We start from the raw sequence: 21,005 nt of genomic DNA on the forward strand, positions 1-21,005 counted from the left end.
TGCCACGTTCTCCTGTAAATCTCGATGAGTGCAATGCAATTTACTTTGGCCCTGTTTTTTATTTATATATATATTTGCATTTTATTTTTTGCTTTGCCTTGGCTTGATTTTTATTTTTATTTGTATTTGTATTTTTAATTTTATTTTGCTGTTTGCCTGTTGCCTGTTTGTTCAGTTACCAGCTGAACCACTGACCCCTGACCCCTGACCCCTTGACCAGGGCAAAAGTGCAAACTGGCGAAGCGTGAATACGAAATTGTTATATATTTATTGAAAAGTACAAAAATTAAGAGCTCGGCTTAAAATTTAATAATGAAAATATTAAACTGAAGAGTACGGAAATACTTGAATATTAAATATTGGTAATATATATGAGAATTTAAATAATATTTTAAAGATTTCAATGGTTTTAAAGAAAACTTCAAAGAACTTCTTTTCTTTTATATTATTTTTCTTGAAAGCTAATTATAATTAACTAAAATGTTGACCCTCTTTAGGTTATATTTTTCCCTGTAAATTATCCTTTATCCAGACCCCAAAACTTTCTGCTGACAGTCCTGGCGGGTAACTCGAGTCCTTGATCGTTGGGAAACCTGTCACTGGACATTCTGTATGCACTTTCTCTGTGTTTTTTTTTTGTTTATTTTTTTTCCTTATTTCTGGAGCAAATGATGATCCAACTGGTTGACTGAGTGGCTTTTTGCTGCTGCTGCTCCGGCTCCCCTTTGGGGCGACCGCATATGTCCGGGCAGCTGCTTTGCTGTGGTCCTCGAATCCTGGCCAGGATTCTCGGCGTCTGTCAACGGAATTTGAGTGACTGCTCCAAATCTGACATCGTCTTTGCCCCAGCTTTCCAGCTTATTCGAATGAGCATTCACATTCGCATTCGCACTCGAGTTTGAGTACGAGTACGAGTTCGAGTTTGAGATCTCATTGCCATGCGAGTGTATTTGAGCCCCCTTTTCGGTTGATTGCCCATTTCAAGAATTAAAAAAAAAAGGGTCAGCAACCCGCTTTTCAATTTTTTAAATCAATATTCGAACAGCGGAGGCCATGCCTTCTTGTACCTCAATAAATACATCTATCGAGGGTCACTTTATTAAGGCGAAATATATTTTAAAAATTTGAAAATAATATTATAAAATACATATTCAAGTATTTATAATATATTAAGAAAAGTATTAAATTTATATTCTTATATACATTAATTTAGAAATATTCATTACCAAATGAAAGTTATTTTTGTGTGAATAATTAAACCAAAATTTACTATGGCTTGTGCATGAAAACTACATAGAAAACTAAATTAATTATTAAATAAGTAATTTTAAAGTAATTTTTACTTGTGCAACATGGAATATATTTTATAATATAAAGAGTCTGTAGAAATACACATTTAAAGAAATTACTAGCGTTGCCATTTTTGAGTTTTCACCAAAGTTTTGGTGTGGCATTATCGCCTGTAGCACAATTTCAGTGTGACCAAATCTAAAAGCCATAAAAAATACTATTTAAACCCCTTAGGAAATCGTTTGCATTAAAAATTGGTCACTCTGGAAAAGTTTACAACCGAGTGCAAGTTGGAACAGCAATTCAGTCGTCATTTGGGTGAGCTACAGTCCAGAGCTACCTTCTCATTTATTATTATTATTATTATTTTAATTTTGATCATTTTTGTATTTTGCTTTATGATCTATATTTTTTAGTTTCCTTTCAACCACTCGATTGAAAACGCCAAGCTAAGCTTCATTTGTATTTTTTTCTTTATACTCTCACTATTACTTATAAGATGCTTTTGGGTTATTCTCGTTGTTTGAAATGTTGCTAATTCTTTTGAAGCTTCACTTTTGTTTTTTCTTTGTACTCTCACTATCTGATCTGTAAGTTTTTTTCTAAGCTTCTAATATTGCTTAAAAGTTTGTTTTTGAATGTTCCTGACATGTATCTTGTTAAACTTCGCGTAATCCTTCTTAAGACACGAACAATATTTGGTTTTATTAAACATTATATTAATAGCCGTTTTTAACGTCAATCTTCAAATATTGATTAAAAGTTTGCTTTTGAATGTCCTTGATATGTATCTTGTTAAACTTCGCGTATTTCTTCTTTAACATTATATTGAAAGCAGTTTGGAAATGTCAGTCGTGGGCTCATCCTTTATTTCTTTGTTTTAACTTACATTTATTTATTTTATATTTCAATTTCATATCTTACTTTAATTTAAAACTGATTTTAATTTGTGATTTCGTATGCAGAAAACATGACATTCCATTGCGATGCTAATGAAAAGTCTTTTACACAAATACAAGCACATGTGAAGAGCGTCCAACTTTAGTCATAAATAAATATTTTCTTTGCTAACATTTTGAGCAGATTCTCGACAAGATTCTCGTCGCGCCTTTAAGGCAATGATAGAGGGGGGAAAAAATGACTAAGGAGGCAAGAAAAATAGACATCGAGCCAAAAAACGCGACGCGTGCCAATTTGTTAATAGACGAAACTTGCTCCGCTTGTAATTCGAAACTGTTTACATTTCCCCCTTTTCTTTGAGAGCAGCTCCAGAGTCCACTGGTCCATTTGTGTAACTTTCTGAAATGTTCGCAAGATAACAAAGCAAAAGTTTTGCACAGAAACGATGAAGCACACACCCACGGATTTCAGTGTGCACTGAAAGAATAATTAGCTAGTTAGTCAAATTGTGTGGTATATTAAATATATAAATATTTTAATGCTATGTAATTTAAATTCCTTACAAATCATATATATTCTTGATTCTTTCTAGCTATTTTCGGTAGAAAAACATTTTTTTTTTATTTTCAATTTTTTTAAAAATAGGTAAGGTTACATCGTTAAATTTTTCATAAATCGGCCAAACATTTACATTTTGAATGGATGCAGTTTTGTTAACCTGCTAAAAACTAACATAGAAGTGTTTTTTGAATTAAAATGAATGCACTTTTGGCTTAGTTATGAGATTTTACGTTTTGACTTCTCCAAAAAATATTCATATAATAATATTGTTGAAATCGATTAAAAAATGGTATTGCACCTTCAGTCAGAAGCTTAAAACTAAGTGAAGGAGTCATTTCCGAACCTATAAATCATATATATTCTTGATCAGCATCAACAGGCGAATCGATCTAGGCATGTTTGGTAGACAATAAATTTTCGAAATTTTTTTCCAAATTTTTGTACAAAATATTTAATTATTAAAGTTGTGAAAAATTGGAAAAAAATTAAATTATTTAAAATTTTATATTGAGTATGCAGTTTTGTTAAGCTGCTAAAAACTAACATAGGATTGCTTTCCGAATTAAAATTAATGCATTTTTGGCTTAGTTATGAGATTTTTAATATTTTGATTTAGCCAAAAAAGTGTGTCATATAAAAATATCGATTCATATTGAGGGAATTTTAAAGCTTAGTATAATAGATGTCCTATTCGATCCTATAATTAAATTAAACATTGCAGGGGCTAAAAAATTGCAGTTTATCGAAGTTAGTTTACTGTCTTGTACATAAAATATTTAATATAATCATTTTAAATATTAATTGAGGCAACAATATGGTAGGCAAAAAACGCTTATTGATGTCAAGGTGAAGAATTTAGCTAATTAAAAAATTTAGAGCTTAGTAAGTTGGTCTTAGTTATTTAATAAAATTTTGTAGACAATAGAGCAAGCAAATAATTATTTTTTTTTTTTAATATTACTTAGCTGCCGAAAAGTAACTATTAATTTGCTTAAATATTGATACATATTTAAATAAAGAAATAACTTGTTACTAAAGAAATTTATGAGTGAATAATGGTAGTCAAAATTGCTTAATTAAATCCCTTAAGTAATAATAGCTTGTCGTAATCATATTTGTATTAAATTTATGTATAAATTAAATAGCAAATGTATAGTATATGTATAGATAGTGTATTTATATTTAAATATATTTGGTATTCAATTTATATATAAATTAAAATATGTTTAATATAAATTAAAAAGCAAATATATTTAAATATACATATACAAATATATTTTTGATTATAATACTATAAATATTATTTACCAAGTAGCTTCAAACTTGAATATCTTTTGTGGCCGTGTACGTTTTCCATTCTGAACTTACAGACTAAAGGACAGACTGAAGGACTGACTGAAGCACTGACTATATGACTATCTCACTCTCTATCTGAATGACTAACTCACTTAGTGACTAACTGACTGGGTCATGGGCTGATTGGTTGATTGGCTGATTGACTTGCCAACGAGCCGCGACCTGCGGCTGGTGACCCACTTAATTGTTGGCCACTCGTAAAACTATTGGCCCCCCTTTCCTTTTTTCTTTTTTTTTTGTTTTATTTCGCATCGCATCGCAAACTCAACTCAACTTTGCCTTTTCCTTGAAATTCACGTCCTTCGAAGTGCGATAACCGAGGAAAATGGTTTGGGAAATCGCGGAAAATGGGCACGAGATACTTTTGGCCCAAGATTGTTGTTTCAGCGGATACATCATACATATACAATCACTGTTGCTGTTGATATTGGACTTGGGTCAATGTTATTTGAGACTTGAAGTTCCTACCCATCATCGATTGATTGATAAAAATAACAGAAATTTATATCAAGTAGTTTTTGTTTAAGCTAAATAGAGGAAATTTAGTGAAAAAGTGACTTAAGGTATATAGTACTTCGTTGGAAAAGAATTTATTTTCAGCTAAAAACATTGAATTTAAAGTTAAATTACTCGAAATACTTGACAATTGCTAGGGGAAATTCTGTGGAACTTAATTCAAGTGCTGGAAAAACTTCAATCGAAGGCTGGAATTACGTGTGCGTGAAAAATGCCTCAATTAATAAGTAGATAAGTTTTCTTTTGCTTCCCTTCCTAAGTTCCGTTCAATTAATCAGCCTTAAGACATAAACCCTTGCCGCTCGATTTGCTGCCCAAGGAGGTAGCATTTTCCAAGCTTTTCATTTGCAAAAAAGAAAGGGAAAATTTCTGCCTTTGCCAGGATTTTGGATGCAGCTAAACTTGTTTAGCCAACTTAAAATGTACCCAAGGCATTAAGGACCCTCTAGCAAATTGTATCTGCATAAGTGCAAGGATCCAATATACATACACACACACATCCTGGCATATCCTGGCATATCCTGCTATATCCTGACACTGGCATTGGGAGTGGGAATGCATGCTGCATGCCTCAGTAAGCAATAAGTTCGACAAACTCATTTCATTAAGCTCAACGCTGCATAGAAAAAAACTGGAAAATCAGAAGAAAAGTGTAGGCCTGGTGTATACCCAGGCTTAGGTTTGTGTCTCTACTTAATCTCAGAATAACAAGTGCAAAAGAGATAGATATAATATAATCATAATTTATTAAATTCAGGTGTTTAAAGGGGTTACATGTTACCTTTTTGCCTAGTTAACACCTAACTGGCATACCCCTTGTTTACCCTGGTTAAAAATATATAAATAAACACACACATAAGAGTAAGAAATAGTAGAGAAAAACACGAGCTAATGCCCTGCCATTTTGCAGAAGCAGCTTTTCCCCGGCTTTTCCAACTCCCCCTCCTTTTTCTTCTCCCTATCGTCGTCGTCGATGTCTCATCATTTATTGGCAAGCGCTTTTCAACGGATTGGCAGCAGTTCGCATACATCGCTTAAAGTGGATAACGGGCAGGATAAAGTCCTTGCGGGGCTGAGGATGAGGAGTCTAAGGATATTCGCTAAAACCAGAACCAGAACCAGAACCAGAACCGGAGCCCAGTGTCTGTTGCTATTTATTGCCAGCTCGCAGCGTCGCACTCCAAAGCCATCAATTTTTTATTAGATTATATAAAATTTACCAACGATTTATCTATGCCCTGGGCCGCCGCTGGCATGTCACCATCAACGCCCGTTGCTCTTCCTTCCTTTAACCAGTTTTTCCCACTTGCCACTTTCCATTTTCCCCCCCACTACTACTACTCTTTTCTCTTTTTTTTATTAAGGATTTTCCTAGTAGCAAATCGGAAATCGTTTGACAACGCCAACGGGATGTATGGGTTTTGCCTTAAATGCAACTAATTTGATTGTAAAAGTGTCTGGTAATAATTGGGGTAATATCCTTAATATTTATTTAGTATAGGAAACTATTTTTTTTTGGGTAAATGCAGAAGTTATAACTAATTTGTATTATTTTATTTATGGATTTAAATAGGAATTTATTGCAGGTCTTATTTTGCTTTAAAAGAACTCTAAACAAAATAAAGGGTTTCCTCTCAAAATATAATATAAATTTATTTTAAACTTTATATAATTACTGTCCAATTTTCCCATCAGAAATAATTTTATTTTTTACTTTCAAAATATATTTAATACTTAGTTATATCAATTTTTAATTAGTAAATATAATTTTAAATATTTTCAGCTCATTATTAATGCTCCTCAGTTTGTCTAAATAATTTTTCCCACTCTTGACTTTCCTGTAGAAAATTTCAAATGAAATGCTTGGCCATTTCTTTACCCTTCGCTCGATACGTTTATTGCTTGCAATTTTCCAAGCTCATTTGCAATTGTATTGAAGTTTCTAGGGGGGGGGGGGGGATGGAAAATTCTTGGCTGTTGCTAGAGTGCCACGCCCACGATAACGCCCAACGATACAGTTACAGTTACAGTTGCAGTTACTTTGAGTTTGAGCTTGAGTTTTCCACGCGGCGGCAAACGCATTAAAATGCAGTTGCGAAGCTTGGAAGCACGCCCCCATTTCCCGGTCACGCCCACCTGTCACTCTCCCTGTCTCACTCTAGGGCTGTCTGTCAGTGCGCCTTCTGGCAGGCATTCATCAGCGTTATCCTGTCTCGTTATCCTGGCAGCCAGCACACTTTGCATTTCTTTGCCACTTTCGCGCTGGAATTAACATTAGTTGAACCGAACACCTGAAAGGCAGCCACGTAATTGATTTGCTTTTGTTTCTTGCCTTCGTCTTTGCAGGCTAACACATAAAAAAAAGAAACCCAGGAGACCAGGAGCAACACCTGACGCCTCAGTTTGAACCAGGATCCAGGATCCAGGATCCATTACTTCTATCGAGTCAGGTGAGTCCAAGAATTGGTAGTATTCAAAATTAAAGAACTCATTTTGTTCAAAGAAAGAATCAAGCTCTAAAGGAATACATAAAAGAAATCTTTGGAAGGGAAGCTATATAATTATAATATCTATATAGTAAAAATAATGGTTATTTAAGTCTTTTAAATTGTTTATAAAAATCATAGTTTGCAAAGAGAAGAATTGCTAACTTAGAGTCTTAATAACTCTTATTTATTCCCTTGCTAATAATATAATTAATATTATTTAATAAGGGTCTTTATTCACTTTCTTATAATAAAGGTAATATTTTTTTAGTAAGAGAAAATTAAACTTAAAGGAAGAAAATTAAACTCTTAAAGAATAAATCAAATTAATCTTCACACTATAAGCCTTGCAATTTGTAATTTAATATTAAAAGAAAAGGTCATTCAAATTAGTTTAATTGTTAATAAACCTGTCACTTGAAGAGTACAAAGCTTTAAAGTTAGAGACTTGATAAGTCTTATAATATTTAATATAACAATTATAATTTCCATAATATAATACTATATAACAAATATTAATATAATTAATAATTGAATGAATTGAATAATTGAATGAGGTTCTAAAGAAATAATTAAAATAAAGCTATAACCTTTATAAATTAATAATAATAATGATCATTGCAGCTTAATTAATTATTTCTAAATAATATATATTTTTAGAGTAAATCCTTTAAGTTAATTACTCCAAATACTCTTTTGTTATAAATATTAATTGCTGTCATTTTCCATTAGTTCACATAATTAACTTGTTGACTTGTTGTATTTTATGAATATTTCCCCCATTTAATGACTATGATTTTTCCATTGATTTCGTGTAACCAAAGACGCCCCTTTAGCTTAATGGGGACAACATTAGTTTCTACTGTCTGGTATTGGTTTTGGTGTTTTTTTTCCGCTGATTTTTCTACCGTGATCCACTCTGTTCCTTGTTTCTGCATCAGTTTTTCCAGCTTTTCCCATTTTTTTTTTCTTTTGGGTGCCTCTGGCTTTTGCCTTTGACTTTGGTCGTTAAATGCGGCAAAGCGGGCGAAAAGAAATTGCCACTAAATGTTATTGAAATCGAATACGTTGCCAGCAGCTCGCAGCTCCTTTTTTGGTCCTTGTCACTTGCCACTGCGGTTGCTTTTAATATCCTTAATGTGCCAGTGTTTGTACACCAGAGACTGCGGCATGTTCATCATCATCATCATCATTATCATCATCATTGTCATTGTCCTTGTCGTCGTCCTGGGCTATCCCGAAGCTGTTCACCGAAGCATCGTTCAATGTTGATCCTTTTTAATCAGAAATTGATGCGATGCCTTTTTCGCAGTCAACGAAAAGCCAAGCAAGCAAGCAGTTTCAGTTCACAACAGAGATACAGATACAGATACAGATTCAGATGGAGATAAAGGTAGAGGTACAGGTAGAGATACAGTTCAAAGTTTTAGATAAAAGATACTGAGATACAGATAGATACAGTGGCGACACTGGTCCCTGGTATTGTTCTTCTTTTGCCCGCAACTAATTCCTAATTACAATTTCAATTAAATATTTATTTTAATTAAAAAGCCAACTTCAAATACAAATCTCATTCACATCGGTGGCTTGGCAGGCAACGCGGCACTGAGAGAAATTATTAAATTACATGAAATTTTGCTAAAAAGCATAAGTAGAAGTTAAAAAAAAAGCTGAGGAATATTGAGAAAATAAAGTGGTCAAGTAAAGAAATGTTAAAACTACAAGAATATATATTATTTAAAAATGAATAATATAAATATATTCTTTTTTAAAATATTTACCTTAAAAATTTCAAAATTATGACATTCTGTTGGATTTTATTGGAAATCAAAATATAAATTATAGAAAGCTAAGAATTAAAGGTAAAAAAGTGAAAAAAGAAAGCAAATCGGTAAGCTACAATTATTAAATTTTTTAATATATAATATATATATTTTTTTACTGTTGATATAAATTCTTTAAAAATACAAAGTTAAGAAATGATTTTCTTAGGAACCTTAGCAGAAAGTAGAGAGTATAAAATGGAAACTAATGGGAAATGTAAGACAATTAGAAAGCTGCCAGCTTTTCTAATAATTTTTATAAAATTTATATTTTCTGTTAATATATTTATTTAAAAAATTTTAAAAGGTCATCAAATTCTTTAGAACTTTATTAGCAATTAAAGTATAAACTAAATACAACTTAGAAATAAAAGCAAAACAGTTGAAAAACGTAAGCAAATAGTAAAGAGTCAGAAAAGACTAATTTTGTTTAGATAAATTAAATATTTTCTGTTCTTGAAGCTCCTTAAAAAATAAAGGAAACATTTTCTGATAATTGATATTTTAATTAGTTAATTGAAGATCTGATTTCTCTCTTATTTACATTTCTAATTTATTTATTAAAAGCTTAGTTGTGTTATAAAATGATCTCCAATTAATTTCTTGATTGAAGAGTATTCTCCTTTATTTTATTTGAATTGAATTGAATTGAATTGAATTGAATTTATCCCTGTGTATTGCCCCAAGTGTGGCAGCCATGCGATTCTGGTGAAATCCCGGACCTGCTTCATTAAATTTCATGAATCGCCCGCAGCGTTTCAGCCATATCCTGTGCATGTTGTTGATGGCTCCTCTGCCCGCAAAATGCCATTGGGGGTAGGGGCCAAGGAGGCACGGGTATGAGTGAGCAGGATCAAGGGTATATATATATATACATATATATATCTCATCCACCATTGTTGTCTGCCCAAACATAACTCTCCGGCACACACGTAGCCAAGCCGAGAGTCCGAACCCGGAGCCCGTATCTTGACCGAAATCCCGGGGAAGCCCCTGCCCCTCGGTACATCAGGATAAAAAGGAAAAACAAAACCCCGCAAAAGCGAACCCCAATGAACTGTTGTTTCAGCGAAAGCCACAAAAACTGTTGGCGCTTTTATTTATTTGCTATTGATTTCCACTGTCCCAGGACGCAATTTGTTTGCAATAAACTTCATAACAATAATTCATGTCCGCACAAATAAATAATTCATGGACCCAGTTTGAGTTTCAGAGTTCCATTTCCCCATCGAAAGGGAAACCAAGATTTTTCTTCCCTTCTCAGCTTTTGATAGATAATTCTTGGCCTCTAATTTGTGATGAGATGAGGATAAGGGACACCGGCCATAAAAGTGAGTTAATAAATCCAAGCGATTCACCACTCTTGCAATGATAATAAAAACCTCGGCGTTAAATTAAAAGGTGTTTCATCGGCACAAAGAAAAGAAAGAGGAAAGCAGGAGGAAGAGTCATGAGCGAGTCCTGTGATTCGATCAGGACTTTGCTATTAAGGCAAGGACTCAAGTGGGGGGGGAATGAGTGATGGTTCCATGAATGATTCAGTAAGCATTTCGTTAAGCCAAAGTAAGTGAAACTCAATGAAATTGGAAAAAGAAATTAATTAAAGAGAAATTAAACTTTCTTTAGGTTTATTTGCTAGTTTTTAGCTTTAGAAAGTAGTCTTTTCTAGGCTGAAAATAAATATAAATATGGGATATAGGTCATAGCCAGCCACATTCACATTCCGCTGGCAAAATTCGCAGGGATATAGATTACCAATTAGCATTTCCATTGGCCATTGCCTCGTTTTGTGTGCGAATTGTGGCGGCAGGCAGGGCAAATTGAATTTCCCATTATCGTTTAAATGAAAATTCAGACGCAGTGACACAGAGAGAGAGAGAGAGCGAGAGAGAATTGCAACTCATTCGCTTGACCCACGTGGCGTATGAGCAATGCCACATTACTCATACGACCCGTGCAACGCTTTGATTTTTCCCGCCATAAAACACAAAACTCTCTGTCTCTCTCTCTCTCTCTGTGTGTGTGTGTGTGTGTGTGCGAATGAACGAGCTCCGAGTCCGGCAAATATAATAAAAATCAAGGGAAAATAAAATATTTACACATGCTGGCAAATAAACACAAATAATATATGGTCCAGCGAAGTGGAGTGAAGGAAAAAGTCGAGGCAATTGAGAAAATGAATTTACTATGTACGAAATGGTTAAGTAAAAGTTTGTTTATATATCGAAGACCAAGAGCAGTGACAGTGGTTTACTTGTAGTCAATGATAAATACTAAATTAAATAGCTTCTTCAATTAATTACATTTAACTAGAAAGGAAACTTAAAAAGTAATGTAATACTATCTGCTTTTTTATATATATTTCTTTAAATTTCAAACTTTTAACCAGTGTTTCTTGCACTTTTTTTTTTTTGTTGGCCAGAATCAGTAGTGAACCTGTGCCTTTTTGGCCATGTCCTGCGAGCCTGTGCCTGTGATGTTTGACTGTTTGCTCAGGTTCTCCCTGGACGTTCCGTCTGACAAGAGCTGATTGAGGAAATGCGCATCAGGCGCACTGAGCCACTGCCAATAAACTATGTGGACTTAACCAGCTCTTTCTCCTTATATATATTATATATATATATTATATATATATATTATATATATATATTGATCTGTGTAGCACGAGAGGAAGGGGAGGGGAAAATCCTATAAATATGCCATTTGAAAGATAATGCAGCAATAACAAACGGGGTAAGAGGGGGAAAAGCTTGAAGGGGAAAAGCCAAAGCCAAAGCCAACTGCAGGATGGAGAAAAGATAAATAGGCAGCAGTAGGCAAACAAGATGGGTAAACAAATGTTGGGAAAATGGGGTGAAAATTGCTATGCACTGGGGTTTCTTCTAAAACTAAATTGTATTTTATTTAAGGAAATTATAAGAAGTAATTAAAAATAACTAAAAGTAAGAAGAAAGAGTAAGGTAATGCAAGTAATGCCTTGAAACTAGTAACTTCCTCAAGGCTTTAAAGGTTTATGCCTTGTTTACTACACAAAAACTTCTCTCTCTCTATTTGTTTTACCCTGTAATTTCTCTCAGTGTATTGGCTGCATTTGCTGGCTTTCGAGTCAAATGGGTAAACAAACCAGTACACACACACACACGAGGGCGCCAAAGGCGGCAAAACGCATTTGGAAAACGCAGTAGAAGGAGCAAAAGGACATTCGCTGAGAGAGAGAGAGGGAGAGAGAGAGGGATGACAGCAGTCGCATAAAAATGCCAACTGTCCGGTTGTGTGACTGAGCCTGTCAGCAGGATGCCAGGACACACTAGGACCAGCTCACAGGAGCCTCAATCTTTCTCTCTGAGACACAGGAAAATAGATAGATTTCGTAGCGGCGACAAAACATACTGTAAAAGGAGAAAAAAAAGGATTAGAAAGGACAAAATCAAAGACATGCAGAGAGAGAAAAATATATAAATTTTAAATAATTAATAAACACTAAATATATATATATATTCGATATATAACTTGTTAAAAAAAACAATAATACCTTTGTAAAAATATATTTCCTTAATATTTCAAGCTTCAGTATTTTCTGTCAGTGTAGAAATAGCAAATAGTTGGCCAGCTTGGAGAACTTGTAACGTGTTTTATGGCTTTTATAGGTACTGAAGGCAGGCAGGAAAAGCAGCAGAAAGGAGGAAATAGTAAAAGGATCAGGACACGGGGACACACAACTAACTGTATAGCGACCGGGGCAATATTGTGGATTTTTATTTCGTTGACTGTTTGCTAGATTAAATTTACTACATTTGGAATTGAATAACTAAAGCTCCCGGAGGATCATCTTCATTTTGTATTTATCCAGAATGAATGGTAAACGACAGTTGGAATAACACACACACATACACAACAAGGAGCAGGGCAAAATATTGCACAAGGACATGCACACACACATACGAAAACAATCAGTAATGTAATAGAGAGAGAGAGAGAGAGAGAGAGAGAGAGGGAGGCAGAGAGAGTGAGATAGAGAGAGGCAGGACAACAAGGCGTTTGCCTGCAAATGCCAGAGCTCCCGGACGAAAAAAAGGACGAAACCGAAGCCATTACAGTTGCCAGCGGCATTTTGCAGGAAACAGCTTGACAAGCCGTTGAAATTTATATTGAAAGATGTTTTCGTAGCTCTCTCTGTCGGCAGGATTAAGTAACTGCTCCTGCTCCTGTCATGTCCTTAGTCCTTCCACTCTTTTCATTTATTTTTTTCTTCATTTTTTGGGGTCCCTTTTGCGGTGCATAATTCATCTAGAAATGAAATCATTGCATATGCATGGCTCCTCCCTTTCAACTCGAACGAATCAATACTAAAAACTATAATATTGGTCAAGAAAAAAAAGGACACGTGATCTATGCCAGGATAAGGGATAAAATATGCAAGATAGTATAACATATTCCATGAATACCAAAGCTCAGATCAAATGCACAAAATTATTTTTTCGGGGGGAGGAAGAACATACTTTTTGATTAGAAAAGAAAATATAGAAAATAATATGTTGAACATGAAGTAAATATATAATATAATATAATACAAGTAAAGATATATAAAGATATTTCTTATGTATAATATGTATCGAGTATTTTTATATTTCTAAATTTTTTAAAATTAAAATCAAACACAAGACTGTTGAGTTTTTTAACTAATATATTATTTAAATATAAAACATTTCAAACCCAAAGAAAAAACCGTATACTTTATGTTAAATAACTGCTGATATTTCCTCACCGATAAGCCCAACTTACGGATGTTAATCAAGGACATAAAAAGTGCTTCACACAAAGCGCTTTTCCTTTTCCCTCACCCTCCATAAAGAAAATGTTGAATTAGCAACACAAAAAAAGCGTGCAAAAAAAACAAGAAGTCTGATAAGAAATATGCAAAATGGCAGTCATTTGGCTGACGGAAAGGGGTAATATACACTACACAAAATATGTATACATATATATAAAAATATATAAAAAAAGAAGAGAGAGAAAATGAAGGAAAAGCCATGTCGGAAAATGCTTCCTTGGCAGGTATGAATAAACATAAAAGCATTTTCGTTGGGCCTTTTTATCGCGTAAACGCATCAAAAAATTCAATTGTATTTAATACACCCCGCACACACACACACACACACACAATCGATTGAGGCACACACAAAAGAAGCAACAGAATGTGTGTGTGATTGGGTCATAAAAGCGAATATTACGCATACGCCCCATCATCCAACCGCCGCAAGGCAAAAGCCCAACCAAAAAGCCAATTTGATTAACAAAACCAAAAAAAAAAAATGGGAAAAAAAGGGACCACCATGAAGATGATGATGGGAAATCTTTTACATTCTCTGCCTGAAACTGCATATTTTCCTGCTCTCCTTGGGGGGGGGCAACTCAAAATTGCATTTGAATATAAATCAAAAATATATAAACCAAAAACGAAGAAAAAACCCCAGGAGTCGAAGCTCAATTAAAAGGGAAGACTAAGCTCAACTACTGAAAAGTTGCACTCAAAATATTTGTTTATTTTTAGAGATTTTTTATATAATTATAAATTCTGCTTTAGGTACAAGAAAATACTCTTATGGGTAGAAATTATTTTTGGGTCTATAACTGTAACATTTGTATAAACTTTTCAATTTTCCATTGCATTTTTTTTTTTTTTTGCATATTGCAGGAGGTCTGTATTCTTTATAAATATTTCCAAGGTTTTTTCCGGCCACAATGCATTTCGGTACATAATATTTCATTCAAGGAATTAGGCAAAAAGATTTCCTTCTTTTGGGTTTTGCAACTGAAATTAGTATTGGGTTTTGGGATTTGGATTTTGGATTCAAACTCAAATTCATATTGAGTTTGGAGTGTGTGTTGAACTTTAGGCCTGGTCCTGGCCTCGTTTCCGTTTCCGTTTCCGCTTCGCTGGGTCGCTCTACACGTGTTAAGTGTTACCCAAAAACTTGGGCTCACCTGGCGCGAAAAGTTGCCTTACCTTTACTTATTTTTTTCTGGTTTTCTCTTTCTTTTTTTTTTTTGTTGGCCGGTCAAGCGACCTACGTTAAGTGTCAAACACATTTTACTTGGCAATTTCTTGGGTCGTTCGCTGTGGTTTTTCCCTCCCTACTCCTCCTTCTCCCGCCAGTTTCCAGGCCACCTTTTCCCCAGGGGCGGCTAATGCTCTTGTGTCTCATGTCGTAGGCGTTGCCAACTCTAATGAAATGATTCATTTCCGGTTTCCGCTTGGCAGCTGTGCTAGTGTGAGTGTGTGTGAGTGTGTGTGTGCCGGGGTGTTCACACTTGACACTTTCTTTCCGCTCTGGTTTTTCGTGTGTGTACGTGTGGCTCTCGTTCTCGTTCTCGTTCATGTCCATGTCCTTTATCCACGCTCCTTGCTTCGTTGGCTTTCACGTTGGCCACGTTGATAAATTTGTGTAAATTCGTTTTAGCCAATTTCCACACACACATACACAAAGACCTAATGTCCTTGGGGAGTTGGAAATTCGGTAGCATTCTCACCTTTTTTTTTGTATATCCTTTTTTTCCAACTTGCGGTTTGCCTATCACGTGTTTTACCTAAAACCAAAAAAAAAGGGAGGAAAAGACAAACGATCGGAAATAAATTTACAGATAAGTTCATGGCGCCAGCGAATTGCCTTGTTAATATTTTATTGGCAACTGTTTAGGCCAAACTGGTTAAAGCAATTAACTGCTTAGGTTCGGCTTTGATTTGCGTAAATAAATAAATTACGCGGCAGTTAGTTAAGGTATATTTAAGGGTATTTAATGGTGTCAGAAGAAGTGGTTTAAGTAGTGAGTTAGGAGGATTTATTTCAAAATTAAAGGTAGAAACTTTTTGGTATAAATGTTTAACCTGGCTTTGCTTGGACTTCTTTTTAATATTTATATATATAAATAAATATATAAATTTTCTACTATTTTTTTGTACCAAACTTAAGAGCATTTCCCTTTTCTTTTGATAAACTTAAGTTTTTAAGTATTATCTATTGTTTTTCAATTATTTAAAGATCATTTACAAGGTTAAGTTTACACTTCTTGGATGTTTCTTTCAATCATGATAAAAATGTAATTAATTTTATATATTTTTCCAAAACTCTTTCTTGCTAAACTTGGAAATACATATTTTTTGAAAGCATTCTCTCGATAAACTAAAGGTTTTAAATATTTTATGTTATATTTTAACAGTTTAAACTAGCAATAGCTAATTTATTAAGTCTTAGTTTTCACATCCTTTTTTAATGTTTCCTTCTCTCTTGATTCATTTAAATTTATTTTATATATTTTTTTTCTTATTATTTGTGGCAAAAGCTGAGGTTATAACTTTTAGAATCATTCTCTTGATAAACTAAAGGTTTTAAATATTTTATATTATTTATTTAACAATTCAAACTAGCAAAAGCTTATTTATTAAGTCTAAGTCTATACTTCCCTTTGAATATTTCCTTCTCTCTTGATTCATTTTAATTTATTATATGTATATATTTTCCTTACTATTTTTTTGTCCCAAACTCTGAAGGCACATCCTTTGGGTGCATTCTCTATTGATATCCCTGCGGTTGCCGCGAAACTGCAGCAAATTGTCTCGTGTTTAAATAATTTCTGGACCATTTTCCCCTCCCCCATAGCTCTTGTTTGGTGGTTTGATCTCTCTTCTCTCCTCTCTCTCTCTCACACAGTTTTTCTTAGTTTTTCTGTTCAGCTTTTCCACTGATATATATGTATGTATTTTCATTTTTTTTCGGGTAACGCTTGCTGCTGCGGTTTCGTCTGCAGCCGACAGGAGGCTAGAGGCGCCTCTCACTTGGTCAGTGCCTGGCCAAGCCCCCCTTTTGTGCCTCGGTCACATGTTTCATGCCAGTTACAGGGGGATTGGCAGGGGCGTAGACTAGAGGGGGAGGGTTGTAGAGAAACTACACAGAGCAGAAAAACGGTCTTGTAATTAAAGGGAGTTGTTTAGGAAAAGCTAGAGATTCTTTAATTTCTCTTTTCTTTGTATTCTCTATATAGGTTTCTCTTGATTTCTTTCAGTGTAACTGAACTGGTGGCTCTCATAACTTATGCCCGAGGCCCACACCCCATGTTTCGTTACCAAAAAATGGCAAATGGCGGGCCGAAGTAGCGCATTTGTTACCACAGCCCATGTTGTCACACACACACAGAGTCTCTCTCTTGGCCATGGCCAGAGGGTTGAGCCACCGCATCCCCTTCCCCTTCCCCTTCCCTTTTTTTTTGCTGCAACATCCTGGGGCGTCAGTTTTGAAACATTTACTTTATGTTGTTCACAGGAAATTAGATTTTTTTTTTGTTTTTTTTTTTTGTATTTTGCCGCCCATTTCCTCCATTTGTTTTCGTTGCAAGAGGCAGAGGCTGGGTGGCAGTGTGACCAGCCCCGTCCACTGTTGTGTCCAGTGTTGGGCAGCGCATTTAGTTTTTATAGCCAACTTGTCAATGACAACGACAGTAGTTGCTCTGGCCGAGTAGCTGCTGGGGCAGGAAGCATGTCCTTGCGGACAGGAAACAAGCTCATTGCGGAAACAGCTTTTTAGCCATAACAAGCCGCACACCAGCACACACACACACACACACACACACTTAGTGACATGTACTAACACTAACACTACGTGGAGCTGCCAACTTGTTTGCCATGCTAATTTATTTATAGACGGAACTGGCGCTGGGTGGGGCAGGGTTGTGTGTGTGAGCTAAAGTCCTTGTCCTTGTTTTTTTTTTGCTTTTTTGGTTTATTTTCGCTCCACCCTTTACTTTTTTTTGTGATTCCTGAACGGCTTTCGTGTAAATTTCCGCCGCAGACGACAAATTGCATACGTGCCACGCCCATCTGGTATACCCTTCGGGTGGCACCACTGACTGCGTCTTTAATTCGATTTCGAGCTGTGCAAACAAATCATTTAATGCCCGCCAAACTCATTTGTGCAAACATATTTGGGTCATTCCGCCAGCAGGAGCAGGAGCAGGAGAAGGTGAGGGAGGAGGGGAAGGAGGGGAAGGAGGTGCTGCCTCGTCCTGGCCACGGAAAAACCGTGAAAAAATTTAACCACCAATGGTGGGGAGGGAGGAGGGAAAACTCCTCTCACTTGAATTCCTCCATGGAACACTCCAAACCGTTTTTTCATTTGGTAGGAAAACAAGGGTATGCTGTTTATTCATTGGGAATATGGAATATATATAATATATATATATATAAATTATATTATTATATAAGTAATATTATTTATAAAATATAATTTATGAAACTTAAAAGATTTTTACTACATTTTATTTCGATATTAATTCGTAAAGAAAAGTTCTAAAATATTACAAAAAAGGAAGCCTACTTCGAGCACCTGAATTTTATATACCATTGCAGCTAGCAATTGAACTATAAGACCATATTGGAAATTAATATTGTCACATTTTCTAAATCGAAATTTTTAAATATTTTTACGTTCAAGTTTTTTGACTTATCAAAGTTTAAAAAACTCATAACTTAGCCAAAAAAAAGCCTTAATTTCAATTCGGAAAGCTGTTTCATGTTAGTTTTTGTTAGGGTAATAAATCTGCATACTCCATTTAAAATATGAATTTTTGGCCGATTTTTGCAAATTTTAATGATGTAACCCCTTTCCTTTTTTCCGAAAAATGGGAAATTTCTGAGAAAATTTTTTTTCGTCTGGCTATAGCTAGAAAGATTTGCCTGTTGATGCTGATCAAGAATATATATGAATTATAGGGTCGAAAATGACTCCTTCACTTAGTTTTAAGCTTCTGACTGAAGGTAAAATACCATTTTTTAATCGATTTTAACAGTATTTTCATATGAATATTTTATGGACAAGTCAAAACGTAAAAGTATTATAATTAAGCCAAAAATGCATTAATTTCAATTCGAAAAGCACTCCTACGTTTGTTTTTAGCAGGTTAACAAAGCTGCATACTCAATATAAAATTTTAAATAATTTAATTTTTTCCCAATTTTTCATAACTTCATAACGAAATATTTTGTACAAAATTTTGGAAAAAAATTTCGAAAATTTATTTTCTCCCAGACGTGCCTAGAAAGATTCTCCTGTTGATGCTGATCAAGAATATATATGGTTTATGGGATCGGAAATGACTCCTTCACATCGTTGGAAGCTTCTGAATAATATGAAAATACCCTGAAAAGGTATCCTTTTGAAGAATGAAAAATGTCTTTTTGAGTACTATTTCCTATAGTTTTAAAGATATTCTATATAAATTTGATTCTTGAAAATACTTAAACTGTACTCTGAGCAGCTTTACCAAACCAAACTTTGGTGACAACTTAAGAATGGGAACACCAGTTTCTTCTATGAACATTTATAAAGATAATTTTAGATAGATAATTCTAGACAGTCTTTATACTATTTAAGAAATATTAAACAAATTCAATTTATTTATAATATATTTATATATATTTATATACTATTAATTATAGGTATATTATATATATTATATAATAATACTTATATATATGTTATATATTTATATAATAATAATATTGATATATTATATAAATATATCTTTATTTTATTATAGTAATTTAATAGACCGAAAAGGGTCATTCAATGGTCGAAATATTGACCCTATTTCCCTGTTGTTATTGGACTCTCCTTTCTCTTTTATTTTGTTTCTGGCCGTTTTTTTGTTTAAATCCTCTGATGGACAGCTGGCCCCCATAGGCGCACGTGCCTCGCCAGGATCCTTGCTAGCTTCGTGCTACTGCTCCTGCTCCTGGTCCTGGTCCTGGTCCTGCTCCTCTCCCTGCTCCTTCTCCTGTCCAACTGCAGCTCGTTGGAAGGACATGATAAGTAGCATAACCATTAAAATCAAAAGCAGAGCGAAAGCAACGCCAGTTTTGCAAATGGAACGCGGGCCACTTTGCTTAATGTTCGTTCGCCCGTTGGTTCGGTTCGGTAAAAGCATCGCGTGTCCGTGTCCGTGTCCGTGTCCGTGTCCCCACCTCAGAAAAGGATACAAAAAAAAACAAAAACAAAAAAAAAACCAAAGGCAACCACGAAACCAACCATGCCGCCCAGGACACCAGTATTCCAACCAGCAAAACTCAACGCAACTCAACTCAAAAACCCAGGGACATGCATTCATTTCTGAATGGATTCGCGGAATGTCGACGCAATGGCAGTGGATCAGGTGGAGCCTGAATGGAGATGGGTCCTGTCCTGTCCTGTTTGCCAGGATGCAGCAGCAGCAGCAAAGGACACACACACAAATGGGAACGGGAATGGGAATGGGAATGGGAATGGGTTAATGGGTGAATGTCGCACAGCGGGAACAAATTGTGTGAATTAACCCATTTATAGATGCGGCTCATTTCCCCACCATTCATTGGTTAAATGCCTGGAATTTCTATTTAAATCATACAAATGAAAAGGGATTGTATACAGAGGGAAGTTAATCACCGAGAGTTATGATTTAAATATTTTAGCATATATTAAAAGCTAAAGTTTGTCACTAAGCTTTCTCTCTCCTTGATTTTTCCTTGCTTTACTCGTTGCTCATTCATTTTCCACCAGGAAAATTTCATTTCAATTTGTAAAACGTTTCTTCTTTGTCGTCGTCCGTCGTCGTCCGTCCTCGTTGCTGTGGTTAAATTTCATATTTTTTAAGGGACAAACCCAGTCGAAACTGTTGCCACGCCATGACAGCTGTTGCCGGACTTTTCTCCGATTTTTCCCCGCCTCAACTGCGAACAAATGAAAAGCAATTTACGCCAAGGTAAAGGTATGAGTGAGAGAGCGAGAACAGAACGGAAAAGTGAATCAAGGTAAGGGAATCGCTCAAAAGCATTCAACGCGAATGACCAACACCAGGTGCCACACCCCTCACCCTCTCCTGAATACCGCCTTACCGCCCCCTTACTTGACCCTTAACCCTTTTCCTGCCAAAATAACAACAAGAACAGCAACATCTTTCCAAGTTACTTTAATGGACGAATGGCGGTTTGGGCAAAACCGACATTTTTGAATATTAAAATTCCCGCCCCTCGAAATGAGTATTCTTT

The 21,005-nt window shown here is 35.0% G+C and overlaps 1 protein-coding gene across 18 annotated transcripts in view; it reads left to right on the forward strand.

The window, feature by feature from the left end:
- The window catches only part of LOC147643180 (uncharacterized), a 335,120-nt gene that overhangs the window by 205,299 nt on the left and 108,816 nt on the right, over positions 1 to 21,005 (forward strand). For all 18 annotated transcript variants that reach the window (XR_015272242.1, XR_015272243.1, XR_015272245.1 and 15 more), the window contains one exon: positions 6,970 to 7,073. The gene's annotated coding sequence lies outside the window, so the exon portion shown is untranslated. The remainder of the gene's footprint in view (positions 1 to 6,969; positions 7,074 to 21,005) is intronic.

The sequence above is a fragment of the Drosophila serrata genome, unplaced genomic scaffold, assembly GCF_035046125.1.
Source record: "Drosophila serrata isolate PLE 108 unplaced genomic scaffold, ASM3504612v1 contig_276, whole genome shotgun sequence".
In the NCBI taxonomy this organism is placed as follows: Eukaryota; Metazoa; Arthropoda; class Insecta; order Diptera; family Drosophilidae; genus Drosophila; species Drosophila serrata.